Genomic DNA, 14040 nt, shown 5'->3' with positions numbered 1-14040 from the left:
TGATGATTCCCATTCACAGATAAGTGGAATAGCAATAGGTTTTTCTTAAATTGTCTGGTTTTTAAATCTTCAGTTTCTTGATTGCTCAGAACACTGTCTTTGTAATTTATATATTTCATAAGTGCACAATTAAGAAACAGCCTGCAGATGCTGCGAGCTTCATTTCAATCACCCATTACTGTGCTATGCACAGCGCCATGCTGCATTGCACTCAGTCTGTATACCTATATGTCGTTCTGCCATGAGGCAACTTATTGAGAAAAGCTTCGAACTACTAAAAGTGATGGAGAAGGGCACAATTCATTGGATATGTAGAAGATCTGAGGCATGCAAACCCACAGACTGAAATAATGTAATGAGCGCTCTTAGTCTCATTCACAAATGGATCATTAAGGTTAAGTTCCCACAATGATTTTTTTACTGGGCAAAAACTGCAGCATCTTAAGAGTTTCAGTTAAGTGGATAGGTTTTTATAGAAACCTCATGCCCACTGTGCTTTTTTTTACACAATGTAAAATGACCTGTGGTGCATGATTAAATTCATAACTTGTCAATTCCTCTTGCGAGTACACTGAGTTTTCTGAGTGTTTTTTTTTCTGAATTGTATTAGATGCAGAAAATCTGCAGGTAAAAGAGCCATATGCGTTTTTAGAACACACACTGCAGAAAAGCACTGAAAACTGATGTAATTCGCACATGACTGTATCAAATAAGTTTTGCTACCAAGAAGTAGCAAAATCAAAGCAGCTTTATTTAAAACATGAAAGACTAAAAATAGACAAAAATCGCAGCATCAAAAATGTGATAAAAACGCATGTTAAAAAAAAACCACACTCAAAAATATAATGAAAAAATGCAAGTAACCTAATATAGCTAAGAGGTGCAGAAATGCTGCAAAAAAATCTGCATCATCAAATACTCATTGTGAGAATGTAGCCTCAAGGCTCGCTCACACCAAAGGCCGGGACAAGGTCTTTTGGTGCCCTAGGCAGATGAAGTTGATGGCACCCCCACCCCACCACTCAGCCCCCAAGCAAAGGAATGGTTAAAGACTAAGGTAACAGAACCCCTAACACACTCCCCCTCCAATAAGTAAGGTAACAAGCTCTGACGATCATATCCACTAGAACTGTTACCTTTTTCACCAAAAAATACCATCAAAAGTAAAAAAATGTGGTGTACTTTAGGGGTGAGGCTTAACAGGAAGTGCAATTTCAAAGATAGAGATATAGAATCACTCATTGTTTGTGGCCCATTTACACAATATGAGGGCCAAATAGCTACATTCATTACTAGAGATGAGCGTTGTTCTACTCGAACTGTTCGCCAATCGCAAATTCGAGCTGTTTTGGGCGGTGTTCGAGCCGTTCGGTGAACACGAACAATTAGAGAAAAATTCGGCTGTTCGAGGTTATGTTCGATAACTGTTCGTGCACCAAAATCATAACTGGATTTTTTCTCAGTAATGATGAAAATTAATGTTAATACGCAGTTTGAGTGTACAGCGGGGTGCGGGGAGGGGCAGGGGATGGATCTCTGCAGGAACAATGAAGATCTCCATTTTTTTTTTCTCTTTCCCGCATTTACAGTGGGGAGGTGCAATCTGTCAGCCTATCAGCAGCGCACACACAGAGCGAAGTGCTTTTTTTCACACAAGCAAGGGCATGTGTCATTGGCAGTGTATGTCACATGTCCTTGCCCTATAAGACCAAGCCATTTTCCCCGTCGCCACCATTTTCTCACTGCTGCAGCTGCGTGTTAGACGGCACCGCTGTTGCTGTGTGCGCTATACCTTGTTAATTTCAAGCCAATTTTCGCACAAATCTACAGATAGCTTGGGAGTAGGGAATAGTTGTGATTGCAGTCCTTTTAAGGACTAGGTTACAGCATTTCCTACGACTTTTATCAGGCAGGTCTGTGCTCTTAAATAGATAGATTGTGGGAGTAAAGACTAATTGTAATTGCAGTCCTTTTCAGGACTAGGTTACATCAGTTCCTATCAGTTTTTGCCAGGCAGGTCTGTGCCAGTGCTGTGCAAGTTTTTTTCACAGCATTTGGCTGAATCTAGCAAAGCTAATCCTTTTTGGCCTATTGCAGAGTGTGTTAGTCAGTGGAGTAGCCTATCTGTGTTGCAAGATATACCACCTGTGTATAGAATACCAATTTTTTTACTGCACCTAGTGAAGTAAAATCTTTTGGGCATAGCATCATTCTATTAGTCCATCTATACTGACCTCCATCAGGTTGCAAATTGAATATAATTTTTTTCTGCATCTAGCTCTGAAAAAATATTGGGCTTCTAGCTGTGTGTGGGACTTGTTGTATTAGTCCATCTATACTGACCTCCATCAGCTTGCAAACTGAATATATTTTTTTCTGCATCTACCTCTGAAAAAATATTGGGCTTCTAGCTGTGTGTGGGACTTGTTCTATTAATCCATCTATACAGACCTCCATCAGGTTGCAAACTGAATATATTTTTTTCTGCATCTACCTCTGAAAAAATATTGGGCTTCTAGCTGTGTGTGGGACTTGTTGTATTAGTCCATCTATACTGACCTCCATCAGGTTGCAAACTGAATATATTTTTTTCTGCATCTACCTCTGAAAAAATATTGGGCTTCTAGCTGTGTGTGGGACTTGTTCTATTAATCCATCTATACAGACCTCCATCAGGTTGCAAACTGAATATATTTTTTTCTGCATCTACCTCTGAAAAAATATTGGGCTTCTAGCTGTGTGTGGGACTTGTTGTATTAGTCCATCTATACTGACCTCCATCAGGTTGCAAACTGAATATATTTTTTTCTGCATCTACCTCTGAAAAAATATTGGGCTTCTAGCTGTGTGTGGGACTTGTTCTATTAATCCATCTATACAGACCTCCATCAGGTTGCAAACTGAATATATTTTTTTCTGCATCTACCTCTGAAAAAATATGTGGCCTTCTAGCAGTGTGTGGGACTTTCTCTATTAGTCCATCTATACTGACCTCCATCAGGTTGCAAACTGAATATAATTTTTTTCTGCATCTAGCTCTGAAAAAATATTTGGCCTTCTAGCAGTGTGTGGGACTTTCTCTATTAGTCCATCTATACTGACCTCCATCAGGTTGCAAATTAAAAATAATTTTTATCTGCATCTACAGTACCTCTGAAAAAATATTTGGGCTTCTAGCTGTGTGTGGGACTTGTTCTATTAGTCCATCTATACTGACCTCCATCAGGTTGCAAATTGAATATAATTTTTATCTGCATCTAGCTCTGAAAAAATATTTGGCCTTCTAGCAGTGTGTGGGACTTTCTCTATTAGTCCATCTATACTGACCTCCATCAGGTTGCAAATTGAATATAATTTTTATCTGCATCTAGCTCTGAAAAAATATTTGGCCTTCTAGCAGTGTGTGGGACTTTCTCTATTAGTCCATCTATACTGACCTCCATCAGGTTGCAAATTAAAAATAATTTTTATCTGCATCTACCTCTGAAAAAATATTTGGGCTTCTAGCTGTGTGTGGGACTTGTTCTATTACTCCATCTATACTGACCTCCATCAGGTTGCAAACTGAATATATTTTTTTCTGCATCTACCTCTGAAAAAATATTGGGCTTCTAGCTGTGTGTGGGACTTGTTGTATTAGTCCATCTATACTGACCTCCATCAGGTTGCAAATTAAAAATAATTTTTATCTGCATCTAAAGTACCTCTGAAAAAATATTTGGGCTTCTAGCTGTGTGTGGGACTTGTTCTATTAGTCCATCTATACTGACCTCCATCAGGTTGCAAATTGAATATAATTTTTATCTGCATCTAGCTCTGAAAAAATATTTGGCCTTCTAGCAGTGTGTGGGACTTTCTCTATTAGTCCATCTATACTGACCTCCAACAGGTTGCAAATTGAATATAATTTTTATCTGCATCTAGCTCTGAAAAAATATTTGGCCTTCTAGCAGTGTGTGGGACTTTCTCTATTAGTCCATCTATACTGACCTCCATCAGGTTGCAAATTAAAAATAATTTTTATCTGCATCTACAGTACCTCTGAAAAAATATTTGGGCTTCTAGCTGTGTGTGGGACTTGTTCTATTAGTCCATCTATACTGACCTCCATCAGGTTGCAAATTAAAAATAATTTTTATCTGCATCTAGCTCTGAAAAAATATTTGGCCTTCTAGCTGTGTGTGGGACTTTCTCTATTAGTCCATCTATACTGACCTCCATCAGGTTGCAAATTAAAAATAATTTTTATCTGCATCTACCTCTGAAAAAATATTTGGGCTTCTAGCTGTGTGTGGGACTTGTTCTATTAATCCATCTATACAGACCTCCATCAGGTTGCAAACTGAATATAATTTTTTTCTGCATCTAGCTCTGAAAAAATATTTGGCCTTCTAGCAGTGTGTGGGACTTGTTCTATTAGTCCACCTATACTGACCTCCATCAGGTTGCAAATTCAAAATAATTTTTTGTCTGCATCTAGCTCTGAAAAAATATTTGGCCTTCTAGCAGTGTGTGGGACTTTCTCTATTAGTTCATCTATACTGACCTCCATAAGGTTGCAAACTGAATATATTTTTTTTCTGCATCTACCTCTGAAAAAATATTGGGCTTGTAGCTGTGTGTGGGACTTGTTCTATTAATCCATCTATACAGACCTCCATCAGGTTGCAAACTGAATAAAAAATTTTTCTGCATCTACCTCTGAAAAAATATTTGGGCTTCTAGCTGTGTGTGGGACTTGTTCTATTAGTCCATCTATACTGACCTCCATCAGGTTGCAAATTGAATATAATTTTTTTCTGCATCTAACCCAGCCAATAGTTTTGGCCTAATACCACAGTTTGGCCACTCAGCTCTGCTCGGTTCCCATCCATTGTTTTTTTGTGCAAACAACTCCAGAGTTGTGAATTAGTTAACCACCAAAATGAGTGGAAAAAGGCCTGCTGCTGGTGGAAAGGGGAATAGGCGTGTTGGGAAGGGGAAAAAAGGTTGTGTCCGTGGGGTAGGTGTTAAAGCAACAGTAACATCTGCAGAAGAAAGACCATCTTCCAGCCAAACTAAAATGTCTACTTCTTTTAGCGGACAATGTGATAAGATCCCTTTCTTACGGCCACGCCAATCGCTACAAATTCCAGATGAGGCACAAAAACAGCAGGTGCTTCAACGGATATCAAGTGCTCCTTTAAGTGGGCTCTCCTCCACATCAACTTCAACATCACAAATACTCCAGTCCTCAAAGGTGTCACCCCAATCGCACTTGCTTCCTCACAGCTCCCAAATCTCCAGCTGTCCGTCTGAGTATGAGGTAGAACAGATGGTTGAGTCTGCAGAGCTGTTTACTCATACTATAGCCTGGGAATCAGAGGTCGACTCCAGCGCTTCTGTGAATCCAGACGAGGAAATGATCTGCACTGATGCCCAGAATCTTTATGAGTCGGATCCAGGACCAGACGCAGAAGGTTCTGACCATAATGTAGACCCTCATTCCCAAACTGTAACTCCTGTTGGTGGAGACAATGAGGAAGACGATGATAAGACTCAAATACCTGATTGGAGCGACAACTTTAGTTTTTTGTCAGGGCAGGAACAGGTTGGCTCTGAGGACGACGGGTGTGATAACGCACAGGGTGATGATGATGAGGTTGGAGATCCCACTTACTGTCAACCCACAGTCAGCCAAGAGATGAGGTCAGCAGAGGAGGTGGAGGAAGATGCTAGTGACGACGAGGTCAGGTTGCGCCTTCCTGGACAGAGACGTAGTACTGGAAGCACGTCAACAACTGCATCCTCAAACACAACTCTGCCTCTCACCACAAGTCGTGGTGGCTCTTCAGGTCGCATGGGTGCTAAGCCTTGCATAGCCTGGGCATTTTTTCAGATCGATAAAGATGACCCAACTCGTGTTATCTGTAACATTTGTCAGCAAAAGCTAAGTAGAGGCCAAAAAATACATAGTTTGAGTACTTCATGCATGAACCGGCACATGGACATGAAGCATAAGTTGCAGTGGGAAGCTCAGTGTGCTACAATGCGGCCTAGCCGGCCGGGCCAACCACCGTCTGCCATATCTTGTGCATCCGCGGCCTCTTCATCCTCTGTGACTGGGGGGACAGCAGTCACACCTGTTTTGGGGCGCAGACCTGCCACCTCTTTACCCGCAACAGCCAGCGTGATTGGCAGGTCATCATTTTCTTTGGAGGTGGTAACACCAGCTGGTGTTGAGCGCTGTCCGACATCGATAGCACCACCTTTGGATCAAGGCAACCTAACATGTTCGTCTGCATCTTCCTCACAGACCGGCAGTTTGCCGGGGACACCCTTATCAACCCCGTCTAAGCACAATAGCCAGCCCTCGGTCCCTCAGATGTGGACAAGTAAAAGACCATTTCCTCCTAGCCATGAGAAAGCTAAGAGGTTGAATTTCACCATCTGCAAGCTCTTGGCTACAGAAATGCTGCCTTTCCGCCTGGTGGACACAGAGGATTTTCGAGACCTTATGTCCGTCGCAGTGCCCCAGTACCAGATGCCCAGTCGGCACTACTTCTCAAAGAAAGGTGTGCCTGCGCTCCACCAGCATGTCGCACACAACATCACCGCTTCTTTGAGAAACTCTGTGTGTGACAGGGTGCATTTCACCACAGACACTTGGACGAGTAGGCATGGACAGGGGCGTTACATGTCGCTGACTGGGCACTGGGTAACTATGGTGACAGCAGGACAAGGGGCTGCTGTCCAAGTCTTGCCGTCCCCACGAGTTGTGCGTCAATCCTCTTTATGTCAAAGTTCCTCCACTGCTTCTGCCTCCTCAACCTCCTCTCGGTCTTCCACCTGCACCCAAAGCCTGTCTGGTCATGCCACAAGCTTTCTAACTGCGCAGAAGGGATCCTGCACACCTCCTTACTATGCTGGCAGTAGGGCTCAACGTCATCAGGCGGTTTTTACATTGAAATGTCTGGGAAATGTGAGTCACACAGCTGAGGAGTTGTGGTCAGCTCTGGAGAACCAGTTTCATGAATGGTTGTCTCCACTGGACCTGAAACCAGGGAAGGCCGTGTGCGACAATGCTGCAAACCTGGGTGCGGCCCTTCGCCGGGGCAATGTCACACACGTGCCTTGTATGGCTCACGTGTTGAACCTGGTTGTCCAGCAATTTTTAGCCCACTATCCCAGACTAGATGGCCTTCTGCAGAGGGCACGGTCGCTGTGTGCTCACTTCCGCCGTTCGCATCCCGCAGCTCAGCGACTTACATCTCTACAGAAGTCGTTGGGCCTGCCACTTCACCGGCTAAAATGCGATGTGCCTACCCGGTGGAATTCAACTCTGCACATGTTGCAGCGACTGTGGCAGCACCGACAAGCCCTGGTGCAATACGTTCTGACGTATAGCCTGGGCCAACGAGCTCCAGAGGTGGGGCAAATCACGCTGGAGGAGTGGTCTCAGATCAGGGACCTATGCACCCTTCTGCACAGTTTTGAAATGGCGACGAAGATGTTTAGTGCTGACGATGCCATTATCAGCATGACTATTCCGGTGATTTACATGCTGGAGCACATGTTAAACAGAATTCGGAGTCAGGTGGTGGCACAAGAGGAGGTGGAGGAAGTAGAGGAGGAGGAGTTGTATGCGGAAGGGCTAACATCTGCAAGGTCCAGACGGTCGGCAGCACCAAGGCGGCAGGCATGTGAGGGTGGGGGAGATGGTTTTACCAGGGCGCATGGTAGCAGCCAAACTAGTGAGGAAGGTGCAGGAGCCCAGGAAGAAGTGGAGGACGAACTGATGGAAGACTCATCACATGAGGGAGACCTTGATCACATTTCTGTTGTGCGAGGTTGGGGGGAGAGGACAGAGGAAGGAAGCATGATTGTTACCTCGCCACCAACACAACAGGGACTTGGTGCTCCTGGATGCGCAACACACATGAGTGCCTTCTTGCTGCACTACCTGCAACATGACCCTCGAATTGTGAGAATTAGAAATAATCCTGACTACTGGGTTGCCACACTGTTAGATCCCCGGTACAAAAGTAAATTTGCAGAAATTATTATTGCCATAGAAAGGGATGCACGCATGCAGGAGTATCAGCAGAGACTGTTGCAGAATCTTACATGTGCTTTTCCACAAAATACCAGTGGTGCACGTAGTGAATCTCACAGTTCCAACTTGCCAACCGTGGGACCGTCAAGTGTTCAGCACTCAAACCGTAACAGAACCACAGTATCTGCTGTTAACATCAATTTTGCGGAATCATTTCACCACTTTTTTAGCCCATCCTTTGCAAGGCCACAGGAGACAAGAAGTCTGACACATAGTCAACGCCTAGAGACGATGGTACAGGAGTATCTCCAAGTAAACATTGAAGCCATGACTGTGTCACTGGACCCTTGCTCTTTTTGGGCTTCCAATCTGGATAAATGGCCGGAGCTAGCCACTTACGCCTTGGAGATCTTGTCATGCCCCGCAGCCAGCGTTCTGTCTGAACGTGTGTTCAGCGCTGCTGGTGGTGTGCTGACAGATAAGCGCACGCGGCTCTCCACTGATAATGTAGACAGACTCACGTTCATAAAGATGAACAAATCATGGATCCGAAACGACTTTTCTACCCCTGTGTCATCCTGGGGAGAGTAAAAGCTTGATGATTGGTTAAAATCACCCTAACAACCGTTTTAAGCTTTCAAATTACTAATCATGTTTATCTGTATCTTGGCTGGAAAATAATTTGGGCTTTGTAGCAGTGTGCAGCACTGATTCTATTAGGCCATCTATAATAAGCACCACCAGATTTAAAATTACTAATCATGTTTATCTGTATCTTGACTGGAAAATAATTTGGGCTTTGTAGCAGTGTGCAGCACTGATTCTATTAGGCCATCTATAATAAGCTCCACCAGATTTAAAATTACTAATCATGTTTATCTGTATCTTGACTGGAAAATAATTTGGGCTTTGTAGCAGTGTGCAGCACTGATCCTATTAGGCCATCTATACTAAAGCTTCACCAGATTTAAAATTAATAATGATTTTTAGCTGCATCTAGCCCGGAAAATAATTTTGGGGCTCCGAGATGCGCAAGACACATAAGTGCCTTCTTGCTGCACTACCTGCAGCATGACCCTCATATTGTCAGAATTCGAAGTAATCATGACTACTGGGTTGCCACACTCTTAGATCCCCCAAACTTTTCGATCAACCTTTTCATTTTAATAAAGACCAAAAAAATGGTCATTTTTGAAATTATAAGCATTAGCAGGTTGTTAGAAACTGAAATAAAACAGTTTTCAACTCAAAACTTTATTCTAGGTGATGTTACATTTTCACATAGGACCCCTTGTTCGAAAGGAGCTTCTGAACTCTCTCGTCCATTGAATTTGTCAGGTTTTGGATGGTTTCTGCTTCAATTGTTTTGCATGAGGGCAGAATACCCTGACAGAGCTGTTGCTTAGATGTGAACTGCCTCCCGCCATCATAGACACTCCTTTTAATGATGCTCCAAAGGTTCTAAATGGGGTAGAGGTCAGGGGAGCATGGGAGTCACACCATAAGTTTGTCCCCTTTTATGCCCATATCAGCCAGAGATGCAGATGTTTTATGTGCAGCATGAGATGTTGCATTGTCATGCAAAAAAATGATCTTGCTGTGAAATACACGGTTCTTCTTCTTGAACCATGGCAGGAAGTGCTGTTTGAGAAAATCCACATACATTATGGAGTTCATCTTTAGCGCCTTCAGGGATCCTAAAGGGGCCGACAATCTCTCTCTCCATGATTCCAGCCCAAAACATTACTCCACCTCCTCCTTGTTGGCGCTGTAGCCGTGTTTGCGTGGGGTGTCCATCAACCAGCCATCCTCCACTCCATCCATCTGGACCATCGAGCGCTGCACGGCACTCATCCGTGAACAAAACAGTTTTGAAATCAGTCTTCATGTAATGTTTGGCCCACTGGAGCCGTTTCTGCTTGTGTGAAGTGGATAGAGGAGGTCGACAGGATGGCGTATGCACAGCTGCAAACCTCTGAAGGACCCTGCATCTTGTTGTTCGGGGGACGTTGGAGGCACCAGCAGCTTCAAAAACTTGTCTGCTGCTATGACAAGGCTTTTTTGCCGCTGCTCTTTCAACCTGACGTAATTGCCTGTAGGAAAGAGTCCTCAATTTGCCCTTATCAGCACGCACACGTGTGTACTGTGAATCAGCTACATACTTCTTGATTGCCAAGACACTTCATCCTGATCATCGCACAATGTTGATTGTAGTCATGCCTTGACCTAAACACTCCACAATTTGTTGCTTCTCAGCAGCCGACACATCCTTTTTCTTTCCCATTTTGGCAGAAAATGTAGGCTGCTTAATAATGTGAGACAGCCTTCTTAAGTAGTCTTGCCTTTCATTGGACACACCTGCCAAACTAATTAGCACAGGTGTCTGCAATTGCTTACAGTGATATAAAGAGCCCTGACACACATCACCATCAATGAGTTTAACTGACAAACAAACAAATTCTTCCCTTATCACTCCTAAACACTTTTTGCATAATAATTTGGAACACAGTGTACATGTGCTTTTCCACAAAACACCAGTGGTTCACATAGTGAATCTTACAGTTCTAACTTGCCAACCGTGGTCTGTATGGAGTTGTTCAATAAAGGGCCCAAAATTAAGATAACATAGATGGGAGAGGTCTCTATGAATAGGAATTCCTAAGTATTTGATACCCTGTGAGGGCCAGGCAAAGGGAAAGTTGGACTGGATGGAATCCTATATGGATTTGGGGAGGGAGACATCGAGGGCCTCAGACTTCGCTGCATTGATTTTAAAATTTGACCATGTAACAAAGTGATCTATTTCAGCCATAACAGCATGGATGGATATATGTGATTGAGTGATATATACTAGGACATCATCAGCAAATAGAGAGCACTTGTACTCGGTGCCTCCCACCTCAATCCACCTAATATTGGGGTTATGGCGAATTGATGAGAGCAGGTGCTCCGTCACTAGGATGTATAAGAGAGGGGACAGAGAACATCCCTGCCTTGTCCCATTGGTGATTGTGAAAGGTGATGAAAATGTTCTGACGCGCCCCCTGGGCCTTGGGACACCCGGAGCCGGACCCTTTTTGGTGGATGCTGGTGGTTGTAGTCTCTGTGGCGGCGACCCGGTTCCGTGGCTCAGGGCAGTCAAACCAGTGGCGGAACTATTTATGTGGTTTTGATGTTTAAATGTCCGACTACGCCACCCGTGGATTGCGGTCAGAGTGAACCGCCGCTCCAGGGCAGACCGCTGAGGCTGGTGTTGTGGGTGCAGCAGAGCGTAGCATAACTCCCCACGGGAGGAGTATAGCCTCAGGGCAGTGTATGCGGAGGATGGGGGTGATGGTGCAGGGCAGCAGCAGTAACGACACGGAGTCAGTGATGCAGTCCAGGGCCTTTACTCACAGTTCTTATTATCCAGACCACGTCTGCAGGTAACGGCTGCCCACGTCGTACTGTGCTCACCAGGTGAGGGGCTCAGACAACTCCCAGATAACTTTGGAGCGCTTCACAGGACCCCCTTTGTGTGTCCTTTGTCTGGCCTTTCTTACCAACCCTTCTGTCCGGCTGCCTCGGGCCTCCTCTTGGTAAACTTTGCGCCAGTTTCCCTGACCCTATGTGGTGCCTTCCTAGCGGGTGTAGCGAGGGGCTGCGCCACATAAAATGTCACAGCCTCCTGTTTCTAGCTGAGGGTCGTTTCCTGCCTCCACTAGTTTCGGGGACCGGTCTCCCCCTTTGGCCTGACCCCTCCACGCAGGTGGATTCGGGCGTGCGGTGGCGACTCGCCCGTCCGCACCCCTGGGATCCCTTCGTTCCTCGTTCCTGGAGCCTTCTCCGCTCCTCTTCCTTCCTTCTCCCTCTTCCAGGCCTGGGCCTCTGTTACTAGGCCCGCCTCCGGAGCAGAGCTCATGCAGAGCCCCTGCTCCCTGCCACTTCTGCTCAGACTTCTCTGCACTGAACTAAGATGGTGCCCACCTTTTATACTCCCTTCTCAATGCACCCAGGAACTGCTTCCTCCCTGCTCCTGCACTACAGGGTTCCCCTTCCTCAGTGTTCCCTCCCCCCACTCCAGCCAGGGACAGGGACTGTCGTGCCCATCTCAGGGGCATATTGGTCGCCCTGCCCCACAGCAATGTGGTGTAATGCATGCAGGTGTCGGGTCCTGATCCACACTACATCGTTACCTGAGAGTGAGATATCACACCTCTGGGTGAGGTGCAATACGTCTGTAGCAACTGAGCCCTCAGGGTGCTACAGTTCCATTTATCTTCAGCCTAGGTGACGTATTGCGATACAGGGCCGTGATTTTGGCTATAAAAGGGTCCCCTAGACCCCTACCCCAAGCTTTTTAAGAGAATCATATATGGCGTGCCAGGAGACTCTATGGAATGCTTTCTCAGCATCCAACGAGAGTATCTAATTACAAATTTTTAACTGCATCTAGCCCAGGAAATACTTTGTGCCTAGTAGCAGTGTCTGCTAGTCAGCGGATTATCCCGGCTGTTAAGCAAGCTACACCACCTGTAGTTTGGACACTTAATTTTTTCAAAGGAAATGCTTCGGGACCACGGGATACTCAGTGAAGAGCATCAGGAGGCACCCCAAGGCATAGGGGCTGGGACTGGCAGTAGGATGCCTTGCGGTGGACAGCCGAGCTCGATCCTTATAAAAGCTTTTTAACTGCAGCAGCTTTAGTGGACGCTACTGGAGCTGAAATTACGCGGCTGCTGGCATGAGACTGTAGCACCCTGAGGATTCGGCTGCTACAGGGGTATTGCACCTCAACCCAGAGGTGTGATATTCCACTCCCGGGTAAGGATGGAGTGTGGAACTGAGCTCAGTCAGCTGCATGCACTACACACATCCCATTTCCGAGGAACAGACCAACGGTACTCCCACTTAGAAATGTGCAGGTACGACCGAGTCTGTTCCTGGCTGGAGTGGGAGGGGGGTGGTACATCCCAGTAGTGTAGGGGCAGATAGGGGGAGCAGCCTGGGTAAAGATAGGAGCTCATTGGGTGCTGGTCACCTGAGCTCACACATAGAGGGAGTATTTAAGGTGGGCACCATCTAAGATCAGGGTCAGTCAGTCAGCCACAGTCAGTCAGTCTGTGAGTCTTTGCAGAGGAGTCTTTGTAGGAGGCTGGTCAGTCATTCTGTCAGTCTTTTGTCAGAGCAGAGCAAAGGAAGAGAGCTGAAGAGCAGAGAAGCCTGAGCCAGAGTGAGAGAGGAGAAAGGAAGAAAGACCCAGAGGGGGTGAAAGAAAAGGACTCTGAGAACCCAAAGTCCATCACCGGGTGAAGAGTTGGCAACTGGGTACCGGATCCCAAACTGGTGGGGGCTAAAGCACACCCTAGCCAGAGACCGGAGGCCGTGGGCAGGATCTGCCACGGCCACCCACCACATCCACCCTGAAGGCAAACCACGTGTAGGGTCAGGGAACCCAAGGCCAAGGGTCTCCCAACAGAAGGCCCGAGGGAGCTGGACCTAGGTGGATCCCTGGTGGGGACGGCCAGAAGACAGGACAGGAAGGAGGGCTCAGGGTCACGCTCCGGACTTGCTTGGGGGTTGGCTGAATCCAGGACCTGGTGGACGCAGCACGGCTCGGGTGGTCACTTGAAGCTGGAGTGACCGGAACATCAGCAGTAAGTAAATACCCTAAACTGCACAACCCGACTCTGTCTTTAATTACCATCTATGCTGCACCACCACAACCCCCATCCTCTGCACCTGACCCCCTGAGGCTATACCCCACCCGTTGGGGGTTATACTATCAAAAGCTGCACCAACACCATCAGCCTCAGCGGACCCTGCTGCAGCGGCGGCCGTAGTGACCGCAATACAACGGGTGGCGTAGTCGACATAAAGAACTTTATAACATCTGTAGGACTGCCACATACTCTGAGCTTGACACCCTGGGCACGGACCGGGTCACAGCCACTCGGAGACTACAACCCCCATCTGATCCGGCTCCGGGTATTCCCCTAAAGAATATGGCCCAGGGGGTGCGTCAA

Source organism: Phyllobates terribilis, unplaced genomic scaffold, assembly GCF_046119375.1.
Source record: "Phyllobates terribilis strain yellow unplaced genomic scaffold, ASM4611937v1 Scaffold_4__5_contigs__length_816908805, whole genome shotgun sequence".
Lineage (NCBI taxonomy): Eukaryota > Metazoa > Chordata > Amphibia > Anura > Dendrobatidae > Phyllobates > Phyllobates terribilis.
This window is presented reverse-complemented; position numbering follows the sequence as displayed.